The sequence below is a fragment of the Quercus suber genome, unplaced genomic scaffold, assembly GCF_002906115.3.
Source record: "Quercus suber isolate HL8 unplaced genomic scaffold, Cork oak 2.0 scaffold_85, whole genome shotgun sequence".
NCBI classification, from domain to species: domain Eukaryota; kingdom Viridiplantae; phylum Streptophyta; class Magnoliopsida; order Fagales; family Fagaceae; genus Quercus; species Quercus suber.
Window position 1 is genome coordinate 996,325 of NW_027069550.1, and position 21,657 is coordinate 1,017,981.

Sequence of the window (21,657 nt, forward strand, 5' to 3'; positions counted from 1 at the left end):
ACATAGGAAATTACATGGCTTTGGTTCTAGATACAATCTAAGATAAAGTACATGACTTTGTTTCTTAGTTACAATCTAGAAATTGAAAATTACATGGATAAGCATTTGATCTACTAACCCTTGATCTAAGTTCGGAGGCTATGTTACAAGGTGGGAAGGTGTTAGGCACCCACCTTGCCCGATAAAACCGGTCTTCTAGACTATAGTGGCCAACATTCATATCATATCATCCAATATGTCAATTAATTTACATGTTGAATTCAAAGTGTGTGCATGTGATAAACCCTAATTCAATTTATTAAGTATTGCATTTGGATTAAAAAATAAATTCTAGTGAATGTCTGTGGATGGTGATAACCTAGATTTAAGGATTTGAAAAGATTATTAAACAAACATGTTTTTCATATTTTTGATGTGGATTTAAGATCAAAACTAGTGTTTATGCATGAACATATGATGAACAACCAAGAACATGTGAAGAACACATAAGAACATTTAAAAACATTCAAATATATTCAAGAGAATTAAAATAATTACTATCATGCTTTAATCTTAAACCCTTATCATGGTAACACAAAAAACAAGTTAAGGAAAGTAATTATACCTTCATGCAAGATTCATACGGTGGAGGAGGAGACTCTTGATGGAGGTACTAAGGGTGAAGAAAAAAAAGAGGAACTAGGAGAGGGAGAGTGAGTCTTACTCAATACCTTAGTCTCAGGAAGACCAAGATATGACAAGACTGCTCTACTTCACTAGAACTCACGGGAGGAGAAGAGAGGAGGTTTTTGGTCTGCTCTACAATGAAGGAGAGGGAGGGTTTATATAGTAGTGGTGAAGGGAATATGAATGTAAGGCTATTTAATGAGGGTTGACAAGGATTATGAACCTATACCTCATTTTAAACTTGGGAAAAATCTGATGCATTAAATGGAGAGATTGGTGGGAGTGGGGAGCAAGCCAAAATTCGGTTTTCCTGTAGCTACTGTAACAGCTTGTAGAGCCAAATTCGAAAAATCATATCTGACTCAATTCTGATCGGAATTGTCTCATTCTTGTGCTCAAATTGAAGCCCCGAATGTCTAGTTTCTGGAAAAATTAACCTCATTCACAGATTCAAAATATTATGAGAGATATCGATGAAATGGTGAGTAGAGGTCATTTGTTAGAAAATGGTTTCAGCACAATTAACATTAATAGGTCCCAAATTAGTTCTCAATTAACATAAAATGGCTCAAATCACTCCCATTTCAGACTTAATTGGTTCCAAATTTATTCTAATTAAAAGATAATTGCAAAAATTACTTATTGAATAATTAATGTTTAATTATCTAATTAATTAGATGTATGCAATCTCACCATAAAATGTAGTCCTAACCAATCAAATTATGACACATCATTGATCTCCAATTAATTATAATTATAAACAATTGAAATCAATTGTTCATAATCACATATAGTCGGACTCAATTTGTGATAGTGCATCTCAGCCATTAAAACTTGATTTGATGATAACTTTCAATCTGGTGGTCTTATTAGAGCTTATGACCAATCGATTTGATCATTACAATATTAAAATCATTTTGGTGAAATGAGATTAAAGATCTAATGGCTAGAATCAAGATGCATATTTTCAAGGTGAAAGTACCATTTTACCTTCCATGTGAGGTTAAATACGGGTTGCAAAATGGGGTGTCAACAGACACGATGACCTCCCCTGTCCGACAAGAGAAGGGAAACCAGGTAGGGTTCTAGGTCTAGGTTTAAAATTTCAAAGTTACCCCATTTTCTTTTTCTCTTGTTTGTGTTTGCACATGAAAATCCCTTTCAAATTGAGTTACCTTTCACTAATGATGTTTTTTGTTTTTCTTTATGGTTTTACAGATAAGAACGCTGCCATTCCTAACTTTAGCCTTGTAAACCAGAAAAGCTTGGACAAAATCTTGAAGGCCAAAGTGTTTGTCCACACAAACGGCCAACTAAGGGCAACTCACTTAATCTTGGACTACATCCCAATTTCCAAGAGTTTTTCAGGCACTAAAGTGTGTTATTAAAGCTAAGAATCCTCGGCTACACCGAATTAGTGTTACTGCTCCAGGCTTTCTAATCATCGGCCTAATTCTAGAAGGCACTTTAGCTACCACCCCTGTCCCAGAGGGCATACCAAGGGTAGCATTACCCTTCCAACATGCTGTCGAGGAGGCAACCTCATCGCAACCAGCCACCAAGGAGGAGGAGGAGGAAGAAAACAAAGAAGTGGTTGAGGTGACCGACTCTAAAGACGAATTCGACATCTTCAATCAACCTTTGTCCCGAGAAGTTTCACTTGGTGACCTCAACTTTTCTTCCCCAGCCCAATCTAGTCATTACCAAGAAGTTGCCAATACATCATACGAGATAGGAATACAACGCAAGAAGAGTTCTACCCTTCAAGAATTATTGGAATCTCAACTTGGGGACATGCGCCTGGGAAGGCAGCCCAGACCAGGCTTCCCACTCCTCCACCCACCCAACCCATCTAAGCTGATATAGCTGATCACAAGAGGAAAATGGCAAGGAAGTGGTAGAAACTAGGAGAACCCACCCTTCCTAAGAAATTGAGCCTCAGAAGGGGGCCAAGCAGCCTAGGGGGATGCAGACGAGGTCAACCAACGAGGGAGAGAGGAGGGGTAACCACCGAGTTACAGCCCCAGCCTGGGCCCTACGCATAGAGCTGGGTGAAGCTCCTTTTCTCAGCGATGCCTCCATCCAAGACTTCTAGTAGGGCACGGCTGGGTATGTTGCTGATGTTGTGGAGCACTCCTTGCTGCTATCCAAGGACATGGCTGACCTCAAATTAATGAGGCAACATGAGGTCTTCCTCGTTCTAAAGAGGGACTTGGCCATGGTAAGTGTTTTTTCTTTTCTTTTCTTTTTTTCTTTTTTTTTTTAATTGTACTATTCTTCCCTTCTAGGCCATTCAAGCCACATTTAGAACCGAGGAGATGGTGAATTATTCCCATCGAAAGATGAAGGAAGAAGAGGGGAGACATATAGTGGCTGTGGATGCCTTCCATGTGGCCGAAAAAAGTATTCAAGACCTGAAGAGCAAATTGACTGAGGAGGAGAAGGAAAGAAAAAGTGTTGTAGCTGCCCTGGACAGCGCTGAAAGGTAAGTAGAGGGCCAATGGGTGTTTCTTCACAATGCTGAGGACCAACTGGCTGCCTTCAAAAAGTAAACCATTGCCTTAAAGAAAAAAAATTTAAGGAGGTCAAAAAGGCCAGGGAGGAGGTAGAGAAAGCTAGGGAGGAGACAGATCAGCAAGGGTATGTCGTTGGAGTGGCTAAGACTAAAGAAGCCCTTAGGGCTGAGGTCTAGGGGGTATGTAGGACTTACTGCTTCCAAGTATGGAATGAAGCTCTCAACTAAGCTGGGGTTGAGGCTTCTTCTGTACTTAGGAAGGCAGAAAGTGTCTACTACCCTCAAGCCATTTGTGCCTTCTCCTCCAGTAGCTCTAAGGTAGACATCCCTTCTGAGGTGGCAAATCCTGAGAAGATCAAACCTAATAAGGTCCCTCCCTCCTTTGGCAGCCCTCAAAAAGTGGCTGAGCAGCCCAGGGTGAATGGAAAAGAGGCTGAGGTGACTAAGGGAGTGGCCTTTGATGCCACCAAGTCCCCGACTACTCCCTAGGATCCTACTAAAGACAAAGAGGCACCCAGGATGGAGATTGTTCTTGCAACTCTTCCACTACCTGCCAAAGGTGACTCCCAAAGGCACAGACCAAGGATCCTCGGAGGCTGCAGCCCCCTAGTCCAAGGCCCTGCCCTAAGGAAAAATTGTAATAAAAAAGAAGTAGATTTTTTTTTTTTTTTTTGCAACTTCTATTTTGGTTTTCAAAGTTTGTAACCAAGTTGCCCTTTTGTATTCAATGTGCCTTGCTTTAAGGCTTTTATTAATGAAAGTTATGCACATTTTCCTTCTTCTCGTGATTCTCCTACTGGTGTTGATATAATTCCTATCTTATCCAACATTTAATGAACGTAGTAATGAGGTAAAACTCTTCTCATTAGTATGCATAAGTAGTAGAAAATTTATCCCATTTCATATGGTCAGCAGCAAAACAAGTTAAATCTACTAAGTCCATCATCCCAGCAAAGTATAATTTTAACTTCAAGAACATACACAGTAATGTAGCATAAATGCAGGTTTAAACTTACTCTATTCCCTATTCATTAGTAAGTTTAAAGGACCAAATGGATAATCAATTCTCAAACAAATACAGGTATGCCTGCAAATGGTTTAAGTGATGCTCATGAGCATCCACTTGAGCCTGTCATCACAGTGAAAATTTTTGCTGTCTAGAGTGGCTAATTATACTTGACATTCAAGTAATCAATAAGAAGTATTAATTTACCTTAAGTATGCAGTCTGAAAAGTCTGAAATAACTAAGGCTTTGCCCTCACACTTGGCAAAATGATAGGAAGTATTAATTTACCCAAAGTACGTGGTCCAAGGTCCAAGGAACCAGATTTAGCTGAGATTTTGTTTAATACTTAGTTGGATGTCATGAAGTATTAATTTACCCAAAGCATGTGGTCTGAGGAACCAAGCATAGCTAAGGTTCTGTTTAATACTAAAATAGATGTCAGGGAGTATTAATTTACCCAAAACATGTGGTCTAAGGAATTAGGCATAGCTAAGGTTCTATTTAATACTGAAATAAATGTTAGGGGGTATTAATTTACCCAAAGCATGAGGTTCGAGGAGCCAGGCATAGCTAATGTTCTATTTAATATTGAAGTAAATGTTAGGGAGTATTAATTTACCAAAAGTATGTGGTCCAAGGAGTCAGACATAGCTAAGATTCTGTTTAATACTTAGATTAATAGCTTGAAATATCAATTTACCCAAGGTATGTGGTTCGAGGAGTCGAACATGACCAAGGTTCTATTTGATACCTAGAAAAATGATATGAAGTATTAATTTACCCAAAGCATGTGGTCTGAGAAGCTAGGCATAGCTAAGGTTCTGTTTAATACTTAGATAGATGTCAGGAAGTATTAATTTACCCAAAGTATGCAGTCCGAAGGGCTAGACATTGCTAAGGTTCTGTCTAATACTTAGATAACTAACCCAAAATATCAATTTTCCCAAGGTATGTGGTTAGGGGAGCCAGGCATGACCAATGTTCTGTTTAATAATTAGAGGAAATAATTTAGAATATCAATTTACTCAAGGTATGTGGTCCGAGGAGACCGACATGACCGAGGTTCTGTTTGATATTCAAACAAATGGTAGAAAACATGATGCACAATGTAATGAACAAAAAAATGGTAAAGAAAGCTTTCATTAATAATAATACATTCTCAAGTTGCTTACATTCCAAGGGTGGGGTACAACTTTTTTATTTAGATCTTCAAGATAATATGCACATATTCCAGCCACTAATGTGATATGATATGGCCCTTCCTAGTTAGGTCCTAATTTTTCCTATGCTAGGTTCTTTGCAGTTCCCAAAACCTTTCTTAATGCCAGGTCTCCAGGTGCCAGTGGCCTAACCTTACATTTAAGTCATACCCTTGCTTGAGCTTGTGTTGATAGTGTGTGAATTGGACCATTGCATTTTCTTTTTGTTCTTCAATTAAGTCTAAGCTTTTCTCCTATAGCTCATCATTACTACTCGGAGTGAAAGAACTTGTTCTCAACATGGGGAATCCAGTCTCCAGAGGAATAACAACTTCGACCACATAAGTCATTGAAAAGGGAGTTTCCCCAGTGGACCTACGAGGTGTAGTTCGGTATGTCCCAAGGATGTGTGACAGCTCTTCCACCCACTTTCCCTTCGCATCATCTAGTTTTTTCTTGAGTCCACTTACTATGACTTTATTGATAGCCTCGGCCTATCTATTCTCCTGTGGATAAGCTAGATTGGAATACCTATTTGTAATTCCCAAGTTGCAACAATACCTCCTAAAGGCTTTACTGTTAAACTGAAGTTCATTGTCCGAAATGAGTGTATGAGGGATTCCAAACCGAGTGACAATATTTTTTTAAATAAATCTTTTGGCTTCCACGTCCCTGATATTTGCAAATGGTTCAACTTCAACCCACTTGGTGAAGTAATTCATGCCAACTAATGAATATCTCTTATTCCCCGCTGCCTTAGGGAAATGCCTTACAATATGCAAGCCCCATTGAGCGAAAAGCCAAGGACTGAACAAAGGATTAAGTACCCCTCAAGGTTGGTGAATGTTTAGGGCAAATCCCTGGCATTGATCTCACTTCTTCACGTACTCTTGTGCTTCCCTTTGCATGTTTGGCCACTAATATCCTTGAGTAAGGGCCTTGTGAAACAAAAATCTGCCCCTTGTGTGGCTTCCACAAATCCCTTCATGTAATTCTTCTAGGAGTAGCTCAACTACTTCAGAGTGTATGCATAACAAATATGTCCAGAAAAAGAGCGTTTATACAACTTTTGGTCCTCGGACAGCCAAAATCGAGGAGCCTTCCTCTATTCCTTATTGGCCTTGGACTTATTCTTGGGCAATACATCTTCCTTAAGGAATAGCACAATAGAGTCCATCCAGCTAGGACCCACCCTTATTTGATGAACATGAACCACATTTTTCCCTACCTCAGTGTGTTTACATAAGTCTTCCACAAGAATCACCCGAGGTAAACTTTGTGCCGATGATGTTGCTAGCGTGGCAAGAAAGTCTGCATGTGTATTTCTACTTTTAGGGATTTGTGACAAATTAAAAGACTCAAATTCGGACTGTAAGTGTCTAAAGTGGTTCAAATATTCCTGCATTCTGAGATCTCTAGCTTCCATCTCTCTTTGAACTTGGCTCACAACTAGCCTTAAATCAGAGAATATTTCCACTGCTTTTCTACCTATTTTCTAAACCATGGTCATCCCTACTAGTAGAACTTCATACTTAGCTTCATTGTTTACGGTCGAGAAGCCCAATTTCAAGGATTTCTCAATTGTAATCCTCTCGGGAGATATCAGGACTAGCCCCACTCCAGATCCTCTGTGGTTCGCCGCACTATCAACGTATACCTTCCAGGACAAAGGTTCTTGTAAGGAGCTTGCACCAACCAATTTTCCATCCATGTTTTTGCTTCTCTGCTCTTTCTTCTAATGGGGTTTCAGCAAACTCAGCTACTTGATCGGCGAGGACCTGACTCTTGACAGAGGTGCGAGGCATGTACTTGATATCAAAAGCCCCTAGGATCATACCCCACTTGGCAATCCTCCCTGTGTAAGCAGCACTCTGAAGTAGAGATCTAAGCGGGAGCTGGGTTAGGACAATAACTATGTGCGATTGGAAATAGTGGGGGAGCTTTCGTGTAGCATGCACCACTGCCAAAATGGCCTTCTCTAGTGGTAGGTAACGGACCTTGGCCTCATGTAGTGACTTACTCACATAATAAATTGGCTGCTGTACACCAGTACTAACCCGTACCAGTATCAAGCTCATCGCGTGGGAGGCCACTGCAATGTAAGCAAACAAAGCCTCCTTAACCTCGGGTTTGGACATAATGGGTGGTCAAGAAAGATACTCTTTCAACTGCTGGAAAGCCAAGACATACTCCTCGGTCCATTCAAATCTCTTCCACTTGTTCAACAACTGAAAGAAAGGCCTACACCTATCTGTTGATCGAGAGATGAATTGGTTTAGAGCAGCGGTCATCCCTGTTAGCTTTTGGACCTCTTTGGGATTCCAAGGTGGCTGTAAATTGTTGATTTTCTTAATTTAGCCAAGGTTGACTTCAATTCCATGATGTGTAACATGTACCTCAAGAACTTCCCTGATTCGACATCAAAAGAACACTTAGAAGCATTAAGTCATAGCTTGTGTTTCCTTAAGATCTCAAAGATATTCCCGAGGTCATTAACGTGCTCAGATTACAACTTGCTCTTGACCACCATGTCGTCTATTTAAGCATCAATGTTTTTCCCAAACTATGGCTCAAACATCCTGGTCATCGTCCTCTGATAGGTGGACACTGCATTCTTCAAACTAAAGTGCATCACCTTGTAGTGGTAATTTCCAGTATGAGTGACAAAGGTTGTTTTCTTCTAATAATCCAAGGCTAAAGGTATCTGATGGTATCCCTGAAAGGAATCCAAAAAGCTCATCCGAGGATGGCCTACAGTTGCATCCACTAGCTGATCAATCCGAGGCATGAGGAAGGGGTCCTTTGGACAGGCTTTGTTCAAGTTTGTGAAATCTACACATACTCACCATTTCCCATTCTTCTTCTTTACTACCACTGTATTAGCCAACCATTCAGGGTAGAACACTTCTTTAATAGCCCAAGCCTGCTTAAGCTTTTTCACCTCCTCCTTGACAGCATCAGAATATTCTTTAGATGAGCACCGAGGTGGCTGCTTCTTGGGGATGACAGACGGGTTGACATTTAGATGATGACAAATGAGGCCTGGATCCACCCCAGGACCTTCGTAAGCATTCCACACAAATACATGAATGTTTTTCCTAAGGAACTCTACCAACTCTTCCTTTTCCTAAGGAGGCAGCTGAGTTCCTACCTGAAAAAATTTCTCCGAATCATCGTCTACAACAATTTTCTCCAAGTCTTCACACTTCACTTCCTCGGCTGCCCCCTTCACGGATAACACCGAAATCCTTGATTGTTATAAGTTCTTTCCAACCGAGGGCAAGGACTCCACTCTTGGCTAATGCATTATTGCAGCAATTAGGCACTGCCTCGCTTCGGACTGGCTCCCAACCAGCTCTTCAATCCGGTCCCCGAACGGATATTTGACCTTCAAATACAGAATGGAGAAAATGGCTCCCAGGGCATGAAACTAAGGTCTTGCCACAATGGCCGTATAAGGAGAATAGACATCCACTACGATGAAATCCACCTCAACCACTTCTGAACCCGCCTGCATGCGTAGTCTAATTTAACCCTTTAGAATGACAACTTTCCTATCAAAGCTTACCAAAGGTGAGGCTTTAGGCCCAATCCGTTGTATAAGTCAGGGTACATAATTTCTGCCCCACTACCTTAATCCACCATTACTCTCTTAACATCATACCCTCCTATTCTGAGGGTGACCACCAAAGTGTCATCGTGTGGCTGGATAGTTCCAATCTTGTCCTCGTCTGAAAAACTTAACATCGGTTGGAATTCCACTCTAGCCCTCTTCGGCTCAGAATTAGAGTACTCGGCTTATAGCCGAGCCACAGACATCACCCTAGAAGGATGAGAAGCAAAGATGACATTAATTGTGCCTAAAGGGGGCCTTGAAAAAGCATTCCCTTGAGCCCTTGACCTTGCTTGATCTCCTTGCTCGTTGGGCCGATACAAAAACTGTTGTAACCTTCCCTCTCTGACCAGTTGCTCTAGATGGTTCCACAGAATTCTGCAGTCCTCAGTGGTATGTCCCCATTTCTAGTGGTATTGGCAATGAAGACATTGGTTGCACCTTATAGGGTCTCCTCCCATCATATTCGGCCATTTGAAGTATGGCTCGTTCTTGATCTTCTTCAAAACTTGATGCACTGGTTCTCGGAACACAGTGTTAACCACCTGAGGAGCCGTAGACCCAAATTGTCCAGCAAAATCCATTCGTGGTCTATTATTGTTGTAGTGGTCCGACTTGAAATCCCTCATCTCTTGAGGGATAACCTTACCCTTCCCCTTGCCTTGCTATTGGTCTTCCTCTACCCTTTTGTATTCATCGATGCGGTCCATAAGTCGACGTATGCTCCTTACCGACTTCTTGGTCAAGGATTTTCTCAAATCATACTCGGTGGGCAGGTCAACCTTGAAGGTCCTTACAGCCACGTCATCAAAATCCCCATCAATCTCATTAATCATTTCCTAGTATCTGTCTAAGTACGTTTTCAGGGTTTCCCCTTCTTGCATGGATATGGATAACAAGGAATCCAAGGGCCGAGGAACTCTACTGCATGTGATAAAGCAAGATCCAAACACCTGGGTGAGCTCCTTGAAGGAATTGATGGAACTTGCACCCAGGCTATCAAACCACCTCATGGCCACAGACCCTAAATTGGAGGGGAACACCTTGCACATCAAAGCTTCATTCTTGGAGTGCAAAAATATTCTCTAGTTGAAGTGGCTCACATGCTCCACAAGATTTGTTCGACCGTTGTACATGGTGAATGTGGGTTGGGTGAACCATCGAGGAGTCTCCCTCCCTTGATTCTGCAAGTGAAGGGTGACCAGGAAATTTGGTTGAGTGCTTTACTTATAGCATCATTCCCCAAGCCTTTGGAAGATGAATTTCTGTTTCTGCGCTCATGATGGTAGTCCTTTTCATACGAGAAAGACTCACTGGGAGAAGTCCTTGATCTGTGCCTATAACTAACATCCTCTTCACTGTTAGAAGAGAAGTTAGAATGGGAGGGAGTTTGCCTTCGCCATTTGTGGCGCAACTTCCTGTTTAAATGATCAATCTCCCACTGCATGTTCTTACCATTCTGCTCATGAGAGACGTGGCTCCCACCCTAAGACTATCTCCTAGTATGGGTAGTGTGCACACTTCCCTCTCGGTTCCTTCTTTGTTCAAGATCACAAAAGTGATCTTGCTGCTGAGACCTTGTGGATTCTACTTGGTTTGAGTTAGACTCGATATAACACCAAAATTTCCCACAGACGACGCCAATTGTAAAGGGGCACTTTGGGTCCCTAGCCCAAGTGATGAATGAACTTAGGCCCAAAAAGCCCAATATAATGAATTTGTAGATAATGGGTTAGAAAACTAGGCTTTAACAAGTTGGACAACAAGTATAATGGATTCAGGTGACAGGAAAAGGAAGATAAACTGATTTAATCTAAAAAAAATTGTCCTTGGCACAGTCCGAAGAGATCAGTTCTTATATATTTGTTTTGAGTTTGATTACAAAGTCAGTTCTTGATGGTTACAGTGTTTTTCTCTTAGTTTCTCGATCTCCTTTACCGTGAAGGGTCTCTTCCATTATATAGTTCTCTTTAGACGATCTTGGCCCTCCACTTGTTGATAATCCAAGTCACTACTTGATTGCTTGTCCCATCAGACACTTTCTCAGGCCCTCTGTGCGTTAGGGCAGCCAATGCAATACTGTTCAGGGGTCTTCTTCACATTAATGCAGCCAGAAAGTTAGCTGCAGAGCATTCAATGCGGTGGTAGCAGCTTTCTCCTTAGATATTTTAGGGCCCCCTGTCCTATGTTTCTGTAATGCTTATCCTTATCGACAGAATTTCCTGGAACGTTCCCCTGGACGGCAGACCACCCCTTCGGACCTCGACTTTCGTTAGTCGAGGAGGCATTCATCCTTGTACCACCCTCATGGGCCCTTATGACCAAAACTAACATTTTCATTTACTAACACGGACTCCCCTGGCAATGTTTACTCCTCTTCGAACGACTTCACGTCCTCGAATTAGGCCCCAGCCCTAAATATATACATAGAGAATGAGCTCCTGGGCCCAATACCCCTACAATATTTTTTTTTTCTAGTTAGTAAATATAATATTCTTATGCAATATGGAGGTGAGTGTAGTTTATTTTGAAAATTTATGGAGGTTTGTGTACAGTTTGAAACAAGGGAGTGGTCAATATAATTTCAATAAATCACAGGGGGTCAGTGTAATTTTAAAGCATGTATATTATATGCAAGAAAATTAATTGTGTGTTTAATAATGTAAGAGAAATGAATTCAGTGCAATATTAAAAAAATCATATTCAATGCAATAATCTGTTTTGAATAATTTATTGCGAGTAATTTAAAATCTAGATTTTGACAAATTTATTGTAGGATACATTTCATGAGTCTAGAAATTTAATAATCAAGAGAGTCAGGAAATTTAATAATCAAGTACAATCATTGCTGGATATTTAATAAACCTATTTATTAAGATTAAGATTATTGATTGCCAAAAACGAAAAGCGATAAAATTGCAGTTACATTTCTTGAGACTTATTAAAATTACATTGACGTCACCCGTTTTTCTAATTATACAAAGACCTCATTTGTTTTCAAAATAAAATACAATCACCTCCCCTATAACTTAACACTATTAAATCCATGAAATGAAATTAAATAGTAATTTATAAAATGTTTATATTTCCAATTTCTTCCGTTCAAATGAAATTCTCATTTTCAAATCTATAACTAATGGATGAAAAGGAAAAAGAGAAATTATTTTAAAAGAAATTTGAGTCTTCCCTATAATTTTAGAGAAATCTAATGTTTCTTTGATGACCTATTTAGATTCTTGCAACATTGAGTTCTTGGCCATTTTCGTATGTTTTTTTAGTTATTGAATTTGGATTTTAAGAAATTTTTCTTTTCTTTTTTCCATGATTTTAAGATGTGAGAGAGAGAGAGAGAGAGAGAGAGAGAGAGAGAGATTTTCATTTGAAAATGAGGGGCAAAAGTGGAATTATAAAAACTTTTAATGTATTTTTTATTTTTTGTTAGTAAATATAATGTTCCCAAGCAATATGAAGGTGAGTGTAGTTTCTTTTGAAAATTTATGGAGGTTTGTGAACAGAGTGGTCAATGTAATTTCTATAAATCAGAGGGGTCAATGCAATTTTAAGGCATGTATAGTATATGCTAGAAAACTAATTATGTGTATTTATTAATGTAAGAGAAATAAATTTAGTGCAAATATTAAAAAAAAATCATATTTAATGAAATAATTTTTTTGATCAATTTATTGCAAGTAATTTAATAATGGGTCATACTAACGGATGCCCTTAGGGCAATGGTTAACATTCCATTTTAGGAAAGTTTTGATACCACATTTATGTGAAATTGAAAAAGATGCCAAAACATTAATTGCTTTTTTTTCCCCCCTAAAAACTTTTTTTAAAATGGATTATTAATCATTGTTCTAAGGGCATCTGTTAGTATTTTCCTTTAATAATTTATTGCAAGTAATTGAATATCTAGATTTTGACAAATTTAATGTAAGATACTTTTAATGAGGTTTGAAAAGGAAAAAGAAAAAGAAAATGCATTTAATGAGTCAAGAAATTTAATAATCAAGTACATTCAATGCTGGATATTTAATAAACCTTATTAATTTGTTAAGATTAAGGTTAATGATTGCCAAAAATGAAGAGTGAGAAGGTTACAGTTACCTTCTTGAGACTTATTAAAATTACATTGATGTTGCCTGTATTTTTTATTTTACAAAGGCCTCCTTTGTTTTTCAAAATAAGCTAGAATCACCTCTTCTATAACTTAACACTATTAAATCCATGAAATGAATTTTAAAAATAATTTATAAAATGTTTATATTTCCAGTTTTATTCCACTCTCCAAATGAAATTTCCATTTTCTAATCTATAACTTAAATTTGAGTCTTCCCTATAATTTCTGAGAAATCTTATGTTTCTTTGATGACCTATTTTGGGTCTTGCAACACTGAGTTTTTGGCTTTTTTTTTTCATATTTTTCTTAGTTATTAAATTTGGACCAAAATAAAATTTTCTTGTCTTTTTTTCATGAGAGAGAGAGAGAGAGAGAGAGATTTTCCTTTTAAAATGAAGGGCGAAAGTGGAAATATAAAAAAGGTTATAACGTATTTTTTATTTTTTGTTATTTATAATGTTCTCAAGAAATATGAAGGTGAGTGTAGTTTATTTTGAAAATTTATGGAGGTTTGTAAATAATTTGAAACAAGGGAGTGGTCAATATAATTTCAATAAATCAAGGGGGTCAATGCAATTTTAAGGCATGTATAGTATATAATAGAAAACAAATTTTTTGTATTTATTAATGTAAGAGAAATAAATTTAGTGCAAATATTAAAAAAATCATATTTAATGCAATAACTTTTTTGATCAATTTATTGCAAGTAATTTAAAAATGGGTTATGCTAACGGATGCCCTTAGGGCAATGGTTAACATTCCATTTTAGGAAAGTTTTGATACCACTTTTATGAGAAATTGAAAAAGATGCCAAAACATTAATTGCTTTTTTTTTTTTTTCTTTTCCCATAAAAACTTTTTTAAAATGGATTATTAACCATTGCACTAAGAGCATCCGTTAGCATTTTCCTTTAAGAATTTATTGCTAGTAATTGAATATCAAGATTTTGACAAATTTAATGTAAGATACATTTAATGAGATTTGAAAAAGAAAAAGAAAAAAAGAAGATGCATTTAATGAGTCATGAAATTTAATAATCAAGTACATTCAATGCTAGATATTTAATAAACCTTATTAATTTGTTAAGATTAAGGTTAATGATTGCCAAAAATGAAGAGTGAGAGGGTTACAGTTACCTTTTTGAGACTTATTAAAATTACACTGATGTCTCCTATATTTTTTATTTTACAAGGGCCACATTTTCTATCACTTAACACTATTAAATCCGTGAAATGAATTTTAAAAATAATTTATAAAGTGTTTATATTTCTAGTTTTATTCCACTCTTCAAATGAAATTTTTATTTTCTAATTTGTAACTTATGGGTTAAAAGGAAAAATAGAATTACTTTAAAAGAAATTTGAGTCTTCCCTATAATTTCTGAGAAATCTTATGTTTCTTTGATGACCAATTTTGAGTCTTGCAACATTGAGTTTTTGGGCTTTTTCATATCTTTTTTAGTTATTAAATATGGATCTGTTAGGTTCTAAGGAATTAGGAACTAATGTATTAGAACTTCATTTTGTAATATTGGCAAACCATGATCAAAACATTTTAGTCTTATTTTGACTTGCTCAAAGTATATGTTTTTATGTAAAGTTAGAATCGAGTTGCTGTAGGATTTACTGTGTAAATCTGCCTGGCTCGATCGATTGAGAATTAGACTTGACCGATCGAAGGTTATGCAGATTGTTTTTTCTTCTTAATGTCCAACTCAACCCAAGCCCGTTTGACATGTAGGGTTTTATGTTTAGTATAAAAGGGAAAACCTTAGCCACATTTTGAAGTTGCTCTTTATGTTGTGTGTGTGAATCTTCTGTGAGATTTAGGGGTGTTTACCTTCATACATACTTAGGGTTTCCAAGATTCAAGATTATGTCAAGAACTTGGTGATCATTCAATTTCAGATTCAAGAGCTTAAAGATACACAAGCAGGAGTGCTTGTACTTGCTGGGAATGCAAGAAAGAAGTAATTCGTGGACTCAGAGCTGTCATGTGATTGTAATAGTAAGTTTCTTACTCAAGATAGCAATAGCATGTTAATGGTCTAAGTCGCTATTATGTAAACTTCAATTTTTTCATAGTGGATTCAGTTTACCTTAAGGATAGCTAGGTTAAATCCTCCCCAGGTTTTTTACTGGATTGGTTTTTCAGGGTTATCATATCTTTGTGTTCTTTATTTTCTGCACTTTACATTGATATGATATATTTGTCATTTGTGTTAACCTAGATCTGATAATTTGATTAAGTAATAACTTGGCTAATTAACTTGGTTAATCTAGTTGTGTTTTAAGGGGTTTAAAAACAAACAGGATCAAAAGAAAATTTTCTTTTCTTTTTTTTCATGAGAGAGAGAGAGAGAGAGAGAGAGAGAGAGATTTTCATTTTAAAACGAAGGGCAAAAGTGGAAATATAAAAAACTTTTAACGTATTTTTTTTTTTTGTTATTTATAATGTTCTTAAGAAATATGGTGTGAGTGTAGTTTATTTTGAAATTTATGGAGGTTTGTAAAAAATTTGAAACAAGGGAGTGGTCAATATAATTTCAATAAATCAGGGGGATCAATGCAATTTTAAGGCATGTATTATATATGCTAGAAAACTAATTTTGTGTATTTATTAATGTAGGAGAAATAAATTTAGTGCAAATATTAAAAAAAAATCATATTTAATGCAATAATTTTTTTGATCAATTTATTGCAAGTAATTTAAAAATGGGTCATGCTAACAGATGCCCTTAAGGTAGTGGTTAACATACCATTTTAGGAAAGTTTTGATACCACTTTTATGGGAAATTAAAAAAGATGCCGAAACATTAATTGTTTTTTTTTTCTTTTAGCGTAAAAAATTTTTTTAAATGGATTATTAATCATTGCCCTAAGAGCATCCGTTTGTGTTTCCCTTTAATAATTTATTGCAAGTAATTGAATATTTAGATTTTGACAAATTTAATTTAAGATACATTTATTGAGGTTTGAAAAAGAAAAAGGAAAAAGAAGATGCATTTAATGAGTCAAGAAATTTAATAATCAAGTACATTCAATGCTGGATATTTAATAAACCTTATTAATTTGTTAAGATTAAGGTTAATGATTGCAAAATATGAAGAGTGAGAAGGTTACAGTTTCCTTCTTGAGACTTATTAAAATTACATTGATGTCTCATGTATTTTTTATTTTACAAAGGCCTCCTTTGTTTTTCAAAATAAACTACAATCACCTTTTCTGTAACTTAACACTATTAAATCCGTGAATTGAATTTTAAAAATAATCTATAAAATGTTTATATTTCCAATTTTATTCCACTATTCAAAGGAAATTTCCATTTTCTAATTTGTAACTAATGGGTTAAAAGAAAAAGGGAATTATTTTAAAAGAAATTTGAGTCTTCCTTATAATTTTTGAGAAATCTTATGTTTCTTTGATGACCTAATTTGAGTCTTGCAACATTGAGTTTTTCTCTTTTTTCATATTTTTCTTAGTTATTGAATTTGGATCAAAAGAATTTTTTTTTTTAAATGAGAGAGAGAGAGAGAGAGAGAGAGAGATTTTCATTTTAAAATGAAGGGAAAAAGTGAAAACATAAAAAACTTTCAACATATTTTTTATTTTTTATTTTATGTATAAAGTTCTCAAGAAATATGGAGGTGAGTGTAGTTTGTTTTGAAAATTTATGGAGTTTTGTGAACAATTTGAAACAAGGGAGTGGTCAATGTAATTTCAATAAATCAGGGGGGTCAATGCAATTTTAAGGCATGTAGAGTATATGCTAGAAAACAATTTTTTTTTGTATTTATTAATGTAAGAGATATAAATTTAGTGCAAATATTAAAAAAATCATAGTTAATGCAATAATTTTTTTGATCAATTTATTGCAAGTAATTTAAAAATGAGTCATGCTAACGGATGCCCTTAGGGCAATGGTTAACATTCCATTTTAGGAAAGTTTTGATACCATTTTTATGAAAAATTGAAAAAGATGCCAAAACATTAATTGTTTTTTTTTTTTCCCATAAATTTTTTTTTTAAATAGATTATTAACTATTGCTCTAAGAGCATCCATTCACATTTTCCTTTAATAATTTATTGCAAGTAATTGAATACCAAATTTTGACAAATTTAATTTAAGATACAGTTAATGAGGTTTGAAAAAGAAAAAGGAAAAAGAAGATGCATTTAATGAGTCAAGAAATTTAATAAACCTTATTAATTTGTTAAGATTAAGGTTAATGATTGCCAAAAATGAAGAGTGAGAAGGTTACAGTTACCTTCTTGAGAGTTATTAAAATTACATTGATGTCTCCTGTATTTTTTATTTTACAAAGACCTCCTTTTTTTTTCAAAATAAACTACAATCACCTCTTCTGTAACTTAACACTATTAAATCCGTGAATTGAATTTTAAAAATAATTTATAAAATGTTTATATTTCCAATTTTATTCCACTATTCAAATGAAATTTCCATTTTCTAATCTGTAACTAATGGGTTAAAAGGAAAAAGGGAATTATTTTAAAAGAAATTTGAGTCTTCCCTATAATTTCTGAGAAATCTTATGTTTCGTTGATGAACTATTTTGAGTCTTGCAACATTGAGTTTTTGTCTTTTTTCTTATTTTTCTTAGTTATTGAATTTGGATCAAAAGAAAATTTTCTTTTCTTTTTTTTTTTTCTTTTCTTTATGAGAGAGAGAGAGAGAGAGAGAGAGAGAGAGAGAGAGAGAGAGATTTTCATTTTCAAATGAAGGGAAAAAGTGGAAATATAAAAAAAAAAATTAACATATTTTTTATTTTTTGTTATGTGTAATGTTCTCAAGAAATATGGAGGTGAGTGTAGTTTATTTTGAAAATTTATGGAGGCTTGTAAAAAATTTGAACAAGGGAGTGGTCAATATAATTTCAATAAATCAAGGGGGTCAATGCAATTTTAAGGCATGTATAGTATGTGCTAGAAAATTAATTATGTGTATTTATTAATGTAAGAGAAATAAATTTAGTGCAAATATTAAAAAAATCATATTTATTGCAATAATTTTTTTGATAAATTTATTGCAAGTAATTTAATAATGGGTCATGCTCACGGATGCACTTAGGGCAATAGTTAGTATTTCATTTTAGGAAAGTTTTGATACCACTTTTATGAGAAATTGAAAAAGATGCTAGAACATTAATTGCTTTTTTTTCTTTTCACATAAAAACTTCTTTTAAATGGATTATTAACCATTGCCCTAAGGGCATTCGTTAGCATTTCCCTTTAATAATTTATTGCAAGTAATTGAATATCAAGATTTTGACAAATTTAATGTAAGATACATTTAATGAGTTCTGAAAAAAAAAATGAAAATAGAAGATGCATTTAATGAGTCAAGAAATTTAATAATCAAGCACATTCAATGCTGGATATTTAATACTCCCTCCATCCCAATTTTTTTGTCCTGTTTGAAAAGTCAAACCTTTTAAGGGAACATCATTTATTGTCTTCTCTATCTTTTAAAAATGTATAAGTTTCCAAAATTATCCTTAAAAAAATTTATCAAAAAATTGAATTAGTAAATTAATAGGGGTATAATAGGAACATTAGTAAATTAATGACTTTTATTTTTAGAAACAGGACAATATTTTGGGACATCTCAAAATGGAATAGAGGACAAAAAAAATGGGACGGAGGTAGTAAACCTTATTAATTTGTCAAGATTAAGGTTAATGATTGCGAAAAATGAAGAGTGAGACGGTTACAGTTACCTTCTTGAGACTTATTAAAATTACATTGATGTCTCTTGTATTTTTTATTTTACAAAGGCCTCCTTTGTTTTTCAAAATAAACTACAATCACCTCTTCTATCACTTAACACTATTAAATCCATGAAATGAATTTTAAAATTATTTATAAAATGTTTATATTTCAAGTTTTATTCCACTCTTGAAATGAAACTTCCATTTTCTAATCTAAATAATACCCTTCACCTCCATTACACTTTGAGATTTTGTGCTTACACCTATAAATAATACCCTTCACCTCCATTTCAAAGGATCTAGAAACCCCCCCTGCCAAAACTTATACAATTTTACCATTGGCCTAGTACCAAAGTAATAAGCAATGATTTTTTTTATATAGATAGAATTCTACTCTAACTTAATCTAAGTGTATATGTGTGTAAAACTTCCTTTTGAGATTTAAACCCCAGCCCTTGCCACCCACACCTCACATGCACTTATACTTGTGGAGTGACAATCACACCAAGTGTGCATAGTGGTAAAGACTTTTGAGAAAACTAGTGTTTCACTCACTAGTCCTAACTATCAATCTCACTACCAATCCCATCTTAACTCTTTGTAGTTGCTAATACCCTATCTTGAGCCTTGCTAAAATATTATACTTTCTATTTGGTTAAACAAAATGATGAAAATTGTTGCATTCTGATTGGAACGGTTGGAATTTCTCTTACTGATATGCAAACCGGAATAGTAATACCCTATGTTACACCTCAGATTAAATTTTGCCCAAATTTTGACCTATTTTGGCAGTTCTCGTCGATTTCAGCCAAAATTCGTCTTTTGCCTAGTATGAATTTTGGCCTTCCTAAACCTAAATGTGTCCTATTTTGCTGGGTCGCAACTCACAAACAACACTTCTCATTCTTTGATCTATGTCTCACTCTGGCATAAATGAGGTGAAAAAGAAGAAGAAGATGATGATGATGAGAATAAGAGAACAAGAGAGCACTGAGACTCGTGGTTGTTATAAGGAAGAAGATTGAAAGTCTGAAAGAGTAAGTGAGTAATGAAGAAATCTCGAAACAATACGCCAAAATAGACTGATAATTAAATATTATATCCTAATGGACAAACTGTAATGGATTTGAAACGATATTCCGAACATTAGCTGAACACACAAAGCTATGATGGACAACTGAGAGATAAGTCAACTAATTACCATCGGTTACTGCTAAGAAAGGAAGTAATGGACGATCACCATGACCCTTTCCTCTTTAACCTTTTATTTTCTTTGTGAATCACATGTTTTGGTATTTTGCTTGTTGCCTTTTGTTCTTCTTGTTCTTTGTATTTTATTTTCAATTATTGCATTCACATTGCACCCACAAAATCACCCATTCCTTTAGGACCGTTTGAATTAAGGGGGAGAGAGTGGGAGGGGAGTAGAGTAGAGGTGGCCAGAAATTAACCTAATTTTTTGCCAACTCTATTGTGGGTATTTTGGAAAAATGGTTGTATAAAATAAAAAAAGTATGTTCTTATTGTAAAATAGATGAAACATTTTACATGGACTGATGTGAATGCCCTAAAGGATTAAGGGCACGTCTAGTACACTAAATGAGAATTATAACAAGAATGGTAATCTTTAATACCTAGAAATAAAAAGTAATGGAATAAATAAACCTATATATAAGTTTGGTTGTGAGTTATAATATTAGAATTAAATTTAAGATTTATTTTAGGAAATATCTTACACACACAATTATATCTCCTTAATTTTTTTATTTTTTTATTTTTTGAAATTTGAGAGAGAGATGAAATTAGATCAATTTCTGGCCAACTCCCCTCTACTCCCCATTCCTCCCCTTCATTCCAAACAAGTCATTTAGAGGAGTGTGGAGGGTAGTGCCAGAGAAAAATGGTGTAATAAATTGAAAAAATAAAACAGCATACTCATTTGGGAAATACCTTCTAAAATATATATATATATATATATATATGAAAAATGGAAAGTGACAAAGTTTATCTCCAAACTAGTCAGAATTTTTTTTTTCAAACTTCGACTAATAAATTAGCATGATTATATATTTTGAAAATTGAATAATTGGATTGCATGTTCTTTATGTTCTTAACATGCACGTCAAATTTCATTCAAATCAGATATTAATTACTATTCAATGTATAAACGTATTTTTTATGCATAATTTAATTAAGACTACAAAAATTTGAAATTTAAATATTTGATTAATAACATAGTTATTGATTTTTGATTTTCTTGAAATTTTGCAAGCATAGAGAATATAATAATAAGAAATGCAATTTGAAAGTAAATTTGTCAAAAATCATATCCAATAAAAAGATATAAGAAAAGTTTGAAGGCTTTTTCTTCAAAAAAAAATTATAGAGAAACTTTGTTCAATGAAAAATTGAAAAAGTTATCAACATTAAATGCGGCCAAAACTTTCTTCAGCCAGGGGCCAAGACCACCAAGCATTTGGGAATGGCGGTGGAACCAATATAAAATCAACAACTTCTCTGTTAAATATTGAAGTGAGAATTTTGCTTTTTCACGAATATGTGAGATGTAAGGGTTGTACGTAATCAAATCAAGTCCACAACCTCTTTGTTAAGCATGTGTTGTTAACTTGTTATATTGTGAGTTCTAGTTAGATTAACTGGTGAAGACTTTCTTAAAAAAAAAAAAAACAAAAAACAAAAAAACAAAACAAAATAAAACAAAACAAAAAACAAAAAACAAAAAAAACTTGTTATACATGAGATGGATTGCACTTAAAAAATCTAATTCCATTAATGGACCATCAT